Source organism: Podarcis pityusensis, assembly GCF_964106645.2.
Source record: "Podarcis pityusensis genome assembly, chromosome: 3".
NCBI lineage: Eukaryota > Metazoa > Chordata > Lepidosauria > Squamata > Lacertidae > Podarcis > Podarcis pityusensis.
This window is the reverse complement of record NC_138026.1, coordinates 121,068,376-121,082,689: the sequence shown is the minus strand read 5'-3', so window position 1 is coordinate 121,082,689 and position 14,314 is coordinate 121,068,376. Positions and strand designations below refer to the sequence as shown.

The 14,314-nt window shown below is 45.2% G+C and overlaps 2 long non-coding RNA genes across 4 annotated transcripts in view; both read right to left on the bottom strand.

Annotated features, from left to right (window-relative positions):
- The window catches only part of LOC308474695, a 102,013-nt gene that overhangs the window by 55,047 nt on the left and 32,652 nt on the right, over positions 1–14,314 (bottom strand). The gene's annotated exons all lie outside the window — the stretch shown is intronic.
- On the bottom strand, positions 11,445–13,288 carry LOC308474721. The gene is made up of 3 exons (XR_013984894.1): positions 13,092–13,288; positions 12,274–12,405; positions 11,445–11,733 (listed from the first exon to the last, which is right to left on the bottom strand). It is a non-coding gene; the product is annotated as an uncharacterized lncRNA (long non-coding RNA).

Here is a 14,314-nt window from a genome sequence, read left to right as displayed (position 1 = left end):
GGCGCTCATCTCACTTTACTGGCCGAGGGAGCCGGTGTTTGTCCGCAGACAGTTTTTCTGGGTCATGTGGCCAGCAGGTGAAACCAGAGCAGTGCACGGAAACGCCGTTTACCTTTCCACCGGAGTGGTACCTATTTATCTACTTGCACTTTGACGTGCTTTTGAACTGCTAGGTTGGCAGGAGCAGGGACCGAGCAATGGGAGCTCACCCCGTCGTGGGGATTCGAACCGCCGACCTTCCCATTGGCAAGCCCAAGTCTCAGTGGTTTACACCACAATGCCACTCACATCCCCAAGAAGATATACTGCTGAGTATTTTTGCAGCCTGTTATGATTATTGTCTTGTTCTAATATTTTTCCATATAATCCATAGATAATATCCAGTCCTCTTTCCGTCTTCCCCCTTTGGTCCGCATCCCAACAGTGACTTCAAGATAGCCGTTCTCACTTTCTGCCATACTTGACATTTCCTTTCTTCGTTTTCTTGGGTGGGAACTGGTGGAGGCTGTCTGGGAAGTCCCTTGGGCTGTGCTCACCCTCCCCTCCAGGAATTGGTCTAATCCTCTCTTAAAATCCTCCAGTTTTGTGGACATCACTACATCTTGGACAAGCCAGTGGGAATTTGTGACACTGGTCCTGAAAGCAATGCAATGGCTGGCAGTGAACTACAGGGACCAATTTAGGGTGTTGGAATGAGCAGGCTCAAAAGTGCCCCTAAATAAGCATGCTTGTAACCAAAACACCTGGGAACCACACACACCTAACTCTGGAAATATACTCATTCCCATTTATAAAACGCATGCCCTGCTTTATTCTGTCCACAGAATATTTGCTCAAAGGATAGAAGCAACATCGATCCAACCACTAAAATACAGGACAAACTGAAAAACAGAAGCAAAAACGAGAGCATTGGCCAATTTGGTCAATTTTGGTTTCTTCCAGTGTCTCCTTTTCCAAGCTGCAGCTGAGTTTTTCCATTTCAGTTTGCTTTTAAGAACAGCACACTCCCCAAGAAAACTCATCAGCATTTCTGTGTGGTTTTCTCCCAATAACATGTCTGTATGTAATTTTGCCTGATCTGCAGATTTTGGCAGGGCAATTTCCCTGGATGAAATTCACTTTCACATGCTGTTTCCATGAATATATATGGGAACATCAGAGACACCCTTTGCCCTGGCTGTGCTTGGTTGGGCAATGACACTCTGATCACCGTAATGCCAAGGCTGTCGAGCAGCTGAATGAGTGGGGCAGGTTGGGTGTGAGGACAGGTAGTAGAAACACAGGTGTTTCATTATGGGAGGTAAGGTGGATTCATAGAGGAGTTTGATGGGGACTTTGGGTGAAGCTGAGTGTCTTGAAAGGACCTTTTCATTCAGCATATAAAGACCAACTAAGTTAGTTCTTGGTATGAGCTTTCGTGTGCATGCACACTTCTTCAGATACACACTGGGAAGTGTATCTGAAGAAGTGTGCATGTACACGAAAGCTCATACCAAGAACTAACTTAGTTGGTCTTTAAGGTGCTACTGGAAGGAATTTTTTTATTTTGACTATGGCAGACCAACACGGCTACCTATCTGTATTCAGCATATACTTAAACTACGGAACTTACTTCAACAAGAGGCAGTGATGACCAGCCAGTTGCATGGCTTTAATAGCAGATTGGGCAAACTCACGACTTGACCTGCCTTTCAATGGCAACTTGCCATGATGGCTTCTTCCTGCCTCTTCCTGGAAATGGCACTTAGGGCCACAGTTGTGACCAGCAGCCACCCATATCCTACAAGGAAGGCCTTTTCAAACCCATCTAAGGTGGCCTCTACCACTATGTTTGAAGGAGCAAAGTAAATACTTTAACAGTGTGCTGTGAAGGACCTCTTTTACAAATGTATCATCTGAATGAATTTTAATTCTGCAAAGGGCATTAAAAGAACTTTGCTGGATCAGGCCAATGGCCTACAAGATTCAAGTATCTTGTTCTCACAGGAATAATCAGAAGCCAACGGAAACAAAATTTGGGAGCAACAGCAACCCCCTTGCTTCTGATTCTGAGAACTGGAGTTCAGAGGCCAACAACAGAGGGAGAACGTAGCCATGATGGCCAGTAGCCCTGATAGCTCTCTCCTCCAGGAATATAATATCTGTAATCTCAATGCATTCTTGGAAAATTCCTTCATCGATGGCACCATTTTAGAAACAAACCAATTCCCTCTCTTTGCCAGTCATTCTTCCATATATGGTTTTGCACAAGAACATTACTGAAATCCGGACTGCTCTTCTCATCTTCTTCTGCCCTGCAGGGCTTGCGACATCTATCCTGTAAAAGACATTTGGTTTCCCACAAGGTTTCAACAGTCCTCCATCCACCTATAAATAGGGGGACCTCTTCCACTTGGCTCCTGGTACATCCATGATTCCCACCAACCTCCAGCCATGAAGATCTTCTGCCTCCGCTCTGTTGCCGTCCTCCTCTTGATGATCCTGGCTCCAGGTATGGAAATCTTCCCTTTTTCTTTAACTTTTCACCTTTATTATTCTATTCACATAATATACACTCTTTACAACAAACAACTCCAAAACAAACATACAACTCCAAAATAAAATCACATTTAACAAAACCATGTCTCATGTTTTCATTTACACTTATCTACTCTCCGATAACTTTACTTGATATTTCTTGCTGCTTTCTGCTTTCCTTATAGAATCTTTATGAAGATTTAAATCTCTTAAATCCTATACCAATCTTTAACAATTTCATATTTTTTTAAATGATATTTATTAAAGTTTCAAAGAATACAAAAACAAAAAATAAAAATACAAGAAAATACAAAATACAGAAAAAAGAATAAAGTTTTTAAGATATAACAAAAAAAAAGAAAAATAAAGAAAAACATACAAGATAAAAACAGTTAAAAACACGTTAACTTTCCATAGCATATCTTCCTTACACTTATTTCCCCGGACCTCCTCATACCTCCCTTTTTTGTATTCCAGTTCAGTTTGTTAGTTCAGCAAATCCTTACCATTAAGCTTTTACCCATTTGTAAACCTTTTTTCGTATCTCTTAAAGCATTACAGCTGGAAACCACTTAGTTTCTATCCAACATCCTTCTAAGATTCATTAATTTTACAATATTTCTGTAAATAGTCTTTAAATGTCTTCCAGTCTTCTTTCACCGACTCTTCTCCCTGGGCTCGGATTCTGCCAGTCATTTCTGCCAATTCCATGTAGTCAATCACCTTCATCTGCCATTCTTCCAGAGTGGGTAGATCTTGTGTCTTCCAATACTTTGCAATGAGTATTCTTGCTGCTGTTGTAGCATACATAAAAAAGTTCTGTCCTTCTTTGGCACCAATTGGCCGACAATGCCCAGGAGAAAGGCCTCTGGTTTCTTCAAGAAGGTATATTTAAATACCTTTTTCAGTTCATTATATATCATTTCCCAGAAAGCCTTAATCTTTGGGCACGTCCACCAAAGGTGAAAGAATGTACCTTCAGTTTCTTTACATTTCCAGCATTTATTATCGGGCAAATGATAGATTTTTGCAAGCTTGACTGGTGTCATGTACCACCTGTATATCATTTTCATAATATTCTCTCTTAAGGCATTACATGCCGTAAACTTCATACCTGTGGTCCATAACTGTTCCCAGTCAGCAAACATAATATTATGTCCAACATCTTGTGCCCATTTAATCATAGCAGATTTCACCGTTTCATCCTGAGTATTCCATTTCAACAGCAAGTTATACATTCTTGACAGCCAATCTTTAACAATTTCAATTAATCCCTTCACTTCCCTCCACCCACGTATGATCTTCTTTGCCTATTATTTTTGTTATTGTTGGGTTATTCACTTTATTTGTTATTCCATCCATGATATATTATTATCCAATCTCCTTGCGCCTTTTAAACTTTTGCATATTGATTTTTAAGCTCCAGCACCGACTATTTTTAATGTATTCCTTAACGCATTCCCACTCTTTATTAATTTTTTGATTAGAGTAGCCTCTAATTGATGCTGTTAATTTTGCCATCTCCGCAAATTCAAGAAATTTCATTCTCCATTCTAATGATTCTGGTATTTTATCAGTTTTCTCAGATCTCTACAACTCTCTGCTTTATTCCTTTTAAACCTGCCTGTGAATCCCACTTGCAGGGAACCCCAAAGGGATGGGTGGAGAATTCCTTTGCCCCTCTGTCCTCCTTGAGAACTTCCCAAACGGGGCACCTGGTCGGCCACTTGAAGAGCAGTGTGTTTCCTTTGGCTCGATCCAGAAATCAGGCTCTTTCTATGATCTCACTGTAATACTAATCTTGAAACATGAAATATCATCCATAGGAATTGCTTTAAAATGTTAAATTACATTTCAGTACATTCAGTACATTCAGGTTTGCAGTGGGGAAGAGAGTGGGCCAGTTACCTGGGCAAGGGGGCTTCTCTCTCCAAGGTTGCCAGTGACCCCAAAGGGAAGCCAGTCTCTCTCTCTCCCCCCCCAATAAATTTTTATTATTTTCTTAACACAGCCTTATACAATACATCAAACCACATATATACTTTTAGCTCTGCCAAGCTTGCAACTTCCCTCCTTCCCTTCAACAGGTATCCCTTATTCTCTTAAATCGCGTATTTTAGTATTCAACCTCTTATCTGTCTTTACATTGTAGCAGTTATTTCAGTCCTGCCAGTGTTTTTAAGGTTTTATAATTATCCTTTAGTTACACAGTAAATTTACTCATAATTTCCTGGAATCTCTGATCATCCTGATCCCGAATTCTGCCAGTCAGCTTGGCTAACTCCACATAGTTCATCATTTTCGTCTGCCACTCCGCAATGGTAGGGATTACTTGTAGCCAGTTTCTCTGATGCAGCCTTCCTGACCACCTTGGCTCAGCTCTTTTGCTGAAGGTGCAGGCGGGAGGGGAAGGGTCTCTCTCTCCACCCCAGACCCTTTCCCTGCATTCATCCTGCACCAGCCTCCCCCAATGTGGCCCCCTCCAGGTTTCTTGCCCTGCAGGGTTATCAGGGAAGAAGAGCTGAAGGTGCAGAAGTGTGGGAATGTTCAGGGATGCAGGGGAGGATATATTGTCTGATAATAGCCTTTCCAACTTGTGTTAACAAGTTCACAATTTAGCAGAGTAACATACCCCTTTTAAAACTTGCAGCGGATGCGTTTGCTCAGGCTCACTAAAGCCTCTATAATAACTGTTCTGGTATTTTCCCCTTATTCCCTCATCAAAGATAAGACACGACACAGTCTTCTATAAAAGTATAAAAAGAGTTTACTCACTCACATTCTGTTCACAATTGGATCCCAGAAGGCAGACTTAGCTTAGGAAAGTAACATATCCCTGGAAACTATCTCATAAGGAGACAGTCCCTTTGTCCTCTCTTGGCTGGAGGCCAAGAGGGCATCTTTGGCTAAGCAGATCTTGCTTCTTCGATGCATGTAGTCAGAGAGAGAAAGAGATGGCTGCCCTTCCTTGTGCTTTTGTTGTTACCTGCACAGGTGAGGCCACACCCACCTCTAGTCACATACAGAGGAAGTCTGTCCCAGCCCAGAAGGAAACAGGAAGTTTACCTGCTGGCTGGACAAACATTCCTCCCCATGTGTAAACATGTTCACTCTAGGAATGTTGTACCTGACTGCTCTTGTGTTTCACATCCCACAAGAAGGTCAGTTCTGGGGGTGCAGAGCTGGCTTCAAATGGTTCTTTTTCCTCCCCCAGATTTCACTGGAGCCCAAAATGCCAATGAAGCATGTCGCCTTGCCGGCGGGAGCTGCCATTATTTTAGGTGCTGGAAAGGCAAAACAGAAATTGCTAAATGCTCAGGAAGCAAAGTTTGTTGCCGTTAAGGTGAGTTAGGTCAAATTATAACTGTGTCTCAAAGAGAGACGACCCCAAAGTTACAGCTCCGTTTCCACCCACAGACACAATTTAATAATAATAATAATAATAATAATAATAAATGTATTTATACCCCGCCCTTCCCTGCCAGAGCCGGGCTCAGGGCAACTAACACCAATAAAATCACAGTAAAAACATAATAGCGGGGAAAGAGACAGGGGGGAGGAAAAGGGAAAAAACACATTTTAAAATACAGGTTAAAATGCAATTTAAAATGCAGCCTCATTTTAAAGTAGCTGATAAATCAAGACCATAAGGGGAGGGAAACAGAAGGGTCAGACCGAGTCCAAACCAAAGGCCAGGTGGAACAGCTCTGTCTTGCAGGCCCTGCGGAAAGATATCAAGTCCCGCAGGGCCCTGGTCTCTTGGGACAGAGCGTTCCACCACGTTGGGGCCAGTGCTGAAGAGGCCCTGGCCCTAGTTGAAACCAATCTAACCTCCTTGAGGCTCGGGACCTCCAAAGTGTTGTCATTTGTGGACCTTAAGGTCCTCCGCAGGGCATACCAGGAGAGGCGGTCCCGTAGGTATGTGGGTCCTAGGCCACATAGGCCTTTAAAGGTCAAAACCAGCACCTTAAACCTGACCCTGGACTCCACTGGGAGCCAGTGTAATTTCTCTTAGCCTGAAAAGGAAACCCATCTTTGGCTGACCACTTCCTCAGATAGCAAAGGCAACCCACGTGAAGCATCTCTGTGAAGGTTGTTTTTGTATCAAAGAACTGTAGAGTTGGAAGGGAACCCACACAGCCTGCAATGGCTGGAAGGGGAAGGGTTATGTGTTCTGCTCAAATTCGTCATGGTTCATCACACACTGAGACTGAGCCTGGATCTGCACTACTTACCTGCTCCTGTTCCTCTGTTAAAGAAACATAGACTGATAGAATGGTAGAGATGGAAGGGACTCCAAGGGTCATCTAGTCTAACCCCCTGCAATGCAGGAATCTCAACTAAAGCATCCATGACAGATGGCCATCAAACCTGTGCTTGAAAACTCCAAGAAAGTCCACAACCTCTTGAAGGAGACCGTTTCACTTTCATTCAGCTCTTACCATCTGAAAATTCTTTGTGATGTTTAGCCGCAATCTCCTTCCAGAGCCTTTCATCAAGTCCTCCCAAATACTGCCTTCTGTCCGTCCCTTCCCACACAATGTCTCCATCATAAGGTCCCAATCCCATTTCATGCTGCCAGCATTCAAAGTATTACCCATCAGAACTTGCCTTTATGTTGGGGAGTGACTGTTTTCTTCACCAACCAGATCCTGAAAACAATTTCAGGTGTGTTAGATTCTCTCCACCTGCTCAGTTCCATGTTCCAGGTTATGGTTTTGAGAATGCCCCCGCCCTTGTAGTACTTTCTTTCCAGGAGCTGAGAAATGATAACTCCCAAAGCAAGCAGGCCAATCTTTGGCAACCCTTAAGATTAAGAGCCTCATGTTCTACCAACTGAGGACTACAACTCCCAGCAGCCCCAGGCTACAAGGTCATGTGATGATTGTAGCTGTCAACGTTCCCTTTTTTTGCGGCCCAGATTGTTAGATATCCCATAGACTGTCCCTGGGACAGGTGAGGCTGCTGATCCCTTATTTTCAAATCTGAAAGTTGACAGCTATGGTGATGATGGGTGTAGATGGGAGGGCTTGGGGTCAGGATGGAGACACCCCCCAACACCCCCCCCCCCATTTAGCCAGGGGTCTGAAACAAACCCTCCGTGTGTTATTCGAGCACTTACAACAGTCAGCTCTTCTGCCTCCCAGCTGGAGTCACTGGTTCGGGTTTTCGGCACCAGTCTCAGCATCCATATTAACAATGTTTCCTCTCACAGTCAGATAATTCTGCAGATCTACAGTGCAAGACCTCTGGTGAAAGGAAGACCACCCTGCTCTCCTCTGATGCGAAGCTGCCTCAACTGCACCCCCATCTCTGCTGGGGAAGAAACCGCTTTGCTTGATGCTGCTGAAGACGATGCTGGGAAGGAGTCAAGAGGGAGCCGTCCTGTCTGCCTGCCTACTCATGAGTAAGCCGCTCTGTGGCCAGTGGGTCCTGACTCCTTAGTAAGTGGGCTCGGGATTGGAGCCTGAATTTGGTTTGCCTGCAAAAATGCTTTAGCTTTTCTTTTTAATAAATGCAAACATTGGAAAACTTTGTGTAGGTCCATGTTGTAAAAATGTGTGCTGGGTCTTGTTTTCTGTTGGACTCTAATATAAGATGTGCAAAACACATAAATACAAAAACACAGAGAGGCCAAGACAGGACATGTGGTTAGGATTCCATGGAGACATGAGATTCCTCCATGTGTGCAATATCCTGAAACAGGGCTGGGGAAGGTCTGAGCTGCTCCCAAATTCCTTGGCTGTTCTGATAGTGGCCAACCAGATGCCCACAGACAGGACCACAGCCCAAGAGTGCTTCTCCTTCCCACAGTCTCCTGCCATGACAATGGAGGGAGAACAAAGGCATTGTGATGTGCAGCCAGAGGTATCTTCAACATTGCCTGGAGAACCCCCAGGATTCCCATCCCTGTCTTATAGAATTATGGATTTGTACAGTTGGAAGGGACACACAGGGTCATCTAGTCGGGTGCCCTGCAATGCAAGAATCTCAGCTGAAGCATCCACAACAGATGGCCATCCATCCTCTGCTTAAAAGCCTCCAAGGAAGGAGAGACCACAACCTCCTGAGATAGACTGTTCCACTGTCAAATAGCTCCTACTGTCAGAAAGTTTTTCCGAATGTTTAGTTGGAAACTCCTTTATTGTAAGTTGAAGACATTGGTTTGGGCCCTACTTTCCAGAGCAGCAGAAAACAAGCTTTCGTCATCTTCTGTGTGACAGCCCTTTAGATATTTGAAGGTGGCTATCGTATCTTCTTAAGGAAAGGTGGGTTGGAAGCTGCCCAAACCTTGTGATCATTCCTGGACAGATGAGGCCCCTCAGGTGAGTTCTTCTACCCCATCATCTGGGTGACACTCACATAACTCTCAAGATTTGATGCAGTTGATGCTCTCCTCCCCCTCCTTTCTTGCTTGCATTTCATCATACCTCAATACCTGAAGGAGCCCCTCACCCCATGTGAACCTACCGAGACCCTGAAATCATCATCTGAGGTCGTTCTTTGTGTTCCTCCTCCCCAAGATGTCCAGAGGGTGGCAACACAAGAATGGGCATTTTCTATGATTGGATGATGTCCCCAGGGTGGTTTGGGGGGAGATAGGGGTTTGTTTTTGTTTTATTATGATGCATTTTGTGTTTTTTATCTTGTATTTTTATGTTGTGAACTGCCCCGTCATCTACAAATGAAGGATGGTAAGCAAATCAGAATCAGAATCAGAATCATACCACCATGGACTAAAATACAATATCCATCATAAGTCAATACCTTTACTTGACTGACTACAGGTCACCAAACAATGCACAAGCTTTTGAGTTCTGCAGAATGCTTCTTTGGGCTGGATATTAAGCAAATGAGGTGGTGGGTGGAGGGCGAAAATCCGGTCTAGGGTTAAAATCTGCTTCGGTGTGAGTCTTAAGGTGTAAAAGAAGAAGAAGGGTCAGACCACTTGATACAGATGTTGCTTGGATAACAACTCTGGATCCCAGCCCTGACCATTGGCCACTGGTGAGAGTTACATCAGGAAGGTCAAAGCTTCCCAGACATGACTTGATACTGGAGATTCCAGGTTTCATGCTGGGAGGAGCACAGCAGCCCATTCCCCATATTTTAAAGGATCAGCTACAGCAGTTCCCTAGATTAAGGTTACCAGATTCTTTTTAAATGAATCCGGGGACACAAACAAACAAACAAACAAACAAACAATAAATAAATAAATGTGTTCTGTTGAAATTGCTAATAAAAAATATTTAAATAAATAAATGCTACACGTTCGGGACATTGATGCTTCACCAATGGCAGTGGCAGAGAGGTGGCCGCTGCCTTGACCTCAACCGCCACATTTCCCCTTCCTCTGAGGCTTCAATCTCCTTTCTCCATGAGCCTGGACAGCCCCTGAGTTGTTGGTTCTTCTGTGGGGGGGGGAGCAGTGCGCAGTAGGTCAGGCATGGAAGGCAGAGAAGAAGGGCCGAGAGCAACAGTGGTGAGAGCCCCTGCACCACCATCACATGGGGACTTCCGAGCAGCTCCTGAAGCCAGCCAGAGCCAACTGCTCCAGGCTGCTGAGACTGCCGCTGCTGTGTTTCCCGGGGACATTGGATGAAATCCGGGGACATTCCGGGGATGGAATTTGTCTGGGGACTTATTCACAAATCTGAGGACTGTCCCCGGGAAACGGGGACATCTGGTAACCCGCCCCTAGATATGGCCTTAAATGAAACGTTGTCAGGTTCCCGGTGGTCTAAGGTATTAAAGAGACAGTCATATTTATGAATGGGAGACAGGACTTAAATTCCCAGCCAGCCATGAAGCTCACTGGCTGACCCTGGGCCAGTCACTACCTTTCAGCCTAGCCTACCTCACAGGATTGCTGCCAGGACGAAATGAAGAGGGAGAGAACTGTGTGCCCCACCTTGACCTTCCTGGCAGTTCGGACCCCTTGAGGGTACACCAAGAAGATGCAAACTCTGCACCCCTACATTCTGTTGACAATTGGGGGCCTTGGCACCAGGTGATTCACCCCCTTAGTAATTCTCATGTATGTTAATTTAGCAATGGTTCCACCTTTTTCTGTGGCACCACAATTTAGGGAGGATATTGACAAGGCGTGCAAAGGAGGGTGTTCAAGATGATCAAGGTTCTGGAAATGAAGCCATATGAGGAATGGTTGAGGGAGCTGGGTAGGTTTAGCCTGGAGAAGAGGAGACTGAGAGGAGATATGATATTCATCTTCAAATATATTATGGGTTGTCATATGGAAGATGGAGCAAGCTAGTTTTCTCCTGCTCTGGGGGGCAGGGCCCAAACCATGGATTCAAATTCCATGAATGGAGATTCCAACTGAACATTGGGAAGATCTTTTTGAAGGAAAGAGTTATTTGACAGTGGAATGGACTCCCTCAGAAGGTGGTGGACTCTCCTTCAGAGGAGAATTTTAAGCAGAGATTAGATGGCCACCTGTCAGAGATTCTTTAGCTTGGACTAGTTGACTCTCAGGCAACCTTACAACTCAATAATGCTAGGATTCTCTGATGATAATTGCAATCTTACTGCATTTTGACTTGGAAGGGGATGTGTCTAGCATTGCTCCGCCCCCCCACCAACTCCCCCCCTGAACCTCCTTCTGATCTGGGCCAATTCCCAATTCCACTGTGTTTCATGGAAGCAGCTGCCTGTTACTTTACACACCTTTGCTACCTGTGGACATTTGATGATCATGGAGCAATATTTGTCTGACTTGGAGCCAGACATGGTGAGGAAACAGAACTCAGCGGTGAGACCACAGGCTCCCCACCTTGCCTGCTGTTTCTTGCACTTCAGCCTGCCAGTTACTCCCAAATCTCATAAACGTCACAGGATGGAGAGGAACTGGCAGAGCCCCCACCCCAACCCTGCGCGCCTTTTCATACAAGGCACCCACACAGAGGTTTCCAATGCTTGTATTTATTGAAAGGAAAAGCTTAAGCAAATGAGCAGGCAAATCCAATCCTAAACCGAGTTACAAAGATGCCAGCCTCACTGAGCACAGCAGGACGTGCTCTGGAGTAAATGGGCAGAAAGGATTGGGCTGTGACGGATCCTTCCCAGAAGCACCTTCAGCAGCAGCAGCAGTAGTGAGCAGAGAGGTTTCTGCAGAGGTGCAGTCAAGGCAGCTGCATCTCCAGAGAAGAAGCGGGATGGTCTTCCTTTTGTCAGAGATGATGCGTGATGGGTCTGCTGTAGAGTTAAATGAAAAAGAGAGGAAACACCATGAATATTGGTGGGAGGGTGCTTAAAACAGGCCAGGGACCCCCTGAAGACCAAAGAGCTGAATGCTATCAGAATTGGGATTCAGGGGTGGGGGTCAGGTCAGATTTTATGCTGGATGCTCAGAGGTTGGGAGAGGTCTCCATCCCAAAATCAAACGGCTCCATGCACTTTCTGCAGCTGATGGATGATGTACTCCAAAACATGTGGTGGGCACCTGGTTGACAAAGGCTGATCTCCAGGCTTTTAAAAGCCTTGTTTCACACGCGGCTCAGTTATCCCACTTCTGTTTTCTAAGCTGCAGGAGTCAAGTGGCTCCAAATGTCATCAGGGAATTCTCAAGGTCCACAAACAGTGAATTTAGCCTTAGGGATAATCTAGCAAGTGCTGTTAAGGGTCAAAGACAGGGAGAAGAAGCAGAGCTGTAACTCTCTGGCCTTTGGGTTCGCGTCTTTTTGAGATGCCACAGACTTATTTCCAGGCACAGGTATGGTTTTGCCTATAACTCACCTTAGCTGCGCTTGCAGCAACGCCTGTCTCCTGAACACTTCCCAATCTCTTTCTCGCCTTTGTTGCAGGTTTTTCTGCAGCTGCCCCCATTGTTCTGGCAATCCTGGGTGGGACGTTGAGCTCCGGTGAAATCTGCAGGGCAAAGCAAAGGGAAAAAAGCAAATTGTGTGTGTGTGTGTGTGTGTGTGTGTGTGTGAGAGAGAGAGAGAGAGAGAGAGAGAGAGAGAGAGAGATGCAACTACCAAGGAGAGGATCTACCTGGGAAGGTTGGTCCAGAACACCTGGAGGGCACCAGGTTGGGGGAGGCTGGTGCAGGATGAATGCAGGAAAGGGGACTGGTATAGATAGTGAGACCCTCCCCTTCCCCTCTGCACCTTCAGAAGGAGGGCTGACCCAAGGCAATCACTGGTGTCCTTGGGGCACTGGAAACCTTGGAGAGAGAAGTTCTCTTGCCCAGGAAACTGGCCCACTCTCTTCCCCACCACAAAGCTGAATGCATTGAAATGTGTTATTGCAGATTTTATAGCAACAGCTTCTTTGGATCAGATTCCATATTTTAGGATTGCAATGACAATCAGATCCTAAGAGCCTGGCTGCTGGATCAGGTCAAAGGGCCCACACCTAGTCCATCAACCTGGTCTCACAGTGGCCAATCAGATGCCCCATTTGGGAAGTTCTAAATGGGGACAGAGGGGCAAGAGAATTCCCCACCCATCCCTTTGGGATTCCCTGCAAGTGGTATTCAGAGGCAGGTTTAAAAGGCATAAAGCGGGGAGCTGGGGAGCTCAGAGAAGAAGCATCTGAGAAGAAGGCCATACCTGGAGCCACCAGCATCAGGAGGAGGAAGGCGAGAGAGAGGAGGCAGAAGATCTTCATGGCTGGAGGCTGCTGGGAATCCTGGAGATGCCTGAAGCCAAGTGGAAGAGCAGTTGTCTGGGGAAGGAGAGGTCCCTCTACTTATAGGTGGATGGAGGACTGATGAAACCTTGTGGGAAACCAAATGTCTTTCACAGCATAGATGTCACAATCCCTGTGGAGCAGAAGAAGATGAGAATTGCTGTCTGGATTTGAGTCATACGCTTGTTCAAAACCACATATGGAAGAATGACGACAAACCTGGGTAGCGTCACTGACTGTCAAAGAGAGGGAATTGGGTTGTTTCAAATATGCTGCCATCGATGAAGGAATTTCCCAAGAATGCCTTGAGATTACAGATATTTTATTTCTTGGAGGAGAGCGCTATCCGGGCTACTGGCCATCATGGCTACGTTCTCCCTCTGTTGTTGGCCTCTGAACTCCAGTTCTCAGAATCAGAAGCAAGGGGGTTGCTGTTGCTCCCAAATTTTGTTTCCGTTGGCTTCTGGTTATTCCTGTGAGAACAAGATACTTGAATCTTGTAGGCCATTGGCCTGATCCAGCAAAGTTCTTTTAATGCCCTTTGCAGAATTAAAATTCATTCAGATGATGCATTTGTAAAAGAGGTCCTTCACAGCACACTGTTAAAGTATTTACTTTGCTCCTTCAAACATAGTGGTAGCTGCCACCTTAGATGCGTTTGAAAAGGCCTTCCTTGTAGGACACGGGTGGCTGCTGGTCACAACTGTGGCCCTAAGTGCCATTTCCAGGAAGAGGCAGGAAGAAGCCATCATGGCAAGTTGCCATTGAAAGGCAGGTCAAGTCATGAGTTTGTCCAATCTGCTTTTAAAGCCATGCAACTGGCTGGTCATCACTGCCTCTTGTTGAAGTGAGTTCCATAGTTTAACTATAGGAAGCCTTGGTATGAATGAAAAGGAAGTTTGATTCAAGACACAGGGGATTTAAATAAATTTGGGAGAATATAGATATGTTATTATTACTATCATATGTTTATGTTTTATATCTATGCTATTTTTTTATGTATGACTGTAGCATAGTATGTGTTGACAAGAAGATCTAACAGAAAAGCCTTAGCCAAACAAAAAAACCAAAGAACAAAGGGGGAAGACCAGATATCTGGACATAGATCGCAACTCACACCTGTCCACACCATAGCCTTTGCAAC